A 793-nucleotide genomic window follows, 5' to 3' on the forward strand; every position below is an offset into this window, starting at 1 on the left:
CCCTTTTATTTCCCTTTAACGCCTTGAAACGACCCTTTTTCCTCTTTTTTTTTCCGCGGTGTTTCTGCCGTTACTTACTTATTAAGTTTGTATTATTATTATTTTTTTCGCTATTTTTGTCTCCCTCATTCTTGTCATTGTTTTCGTTTATTTATTTATTAATTTATCCATTTCCTTTCCTTCCTTTCAGCTAGCTCGGCAGGAAAGTTTTATTTGTCTCCCCTCACCATCTGTTTTTTTTTCCCTCTCAGTTTTCTTTTTCTTTTTCTTTTTCTCCTTTATTCACCGTCTTTAGACCTTTACCACGATTTGGTCGTTGTTGTGGTATTCTATAAATTATTTGTCTTTACCTCGGGTCTGCAATTTATTTAGTTGCTTGTACCTATGAACTAATTTTATTTTTTCACCCCACCTTTGCCCCTCCCTCTTTTCGTTGAAAGAAATTGTTTCCTTCTCTAAAACAAAAAAAATTTATTAAATATTTATCTATATTTTCCCCCTCCCGCCCCCTTCTCCCCCACGAAATCAATATAAATAAATATATATAAATATATATCCTTTTAATTAGTCTGGTTCATTATTACTCGCAGTTTAGTCGTTTGAAATTATATTATTTGTGTAATGGTTTAGCTACAAGTATTAAATTTCATATATTTTGCTTACAATCGCCCGAAATTTTGCTTATTTATATATATATGCACACATATATATAAATAGGAATATAGTATAATCATTTATCACTTTATCTTTGTTTTTCTTCCTGACTTGGTTCGTTAAAAATAGACAAAAAAAA

Source organism: Trypanosoma equiperdum (assembly GCF_001457755.1).
Source record: "Trypanosoma equiperdum strain OVI genome assembly, contig: ctg_125, whole genome shotgun sequence".
In the NCBI taxonomy this organism is placed as follows: Eukaryota; Euglenozoa; class Kinetoplastea; order Trypanosomatida; family Trypanosomatidae; genus Trypanosoma; species Trypanosoma equiperdum.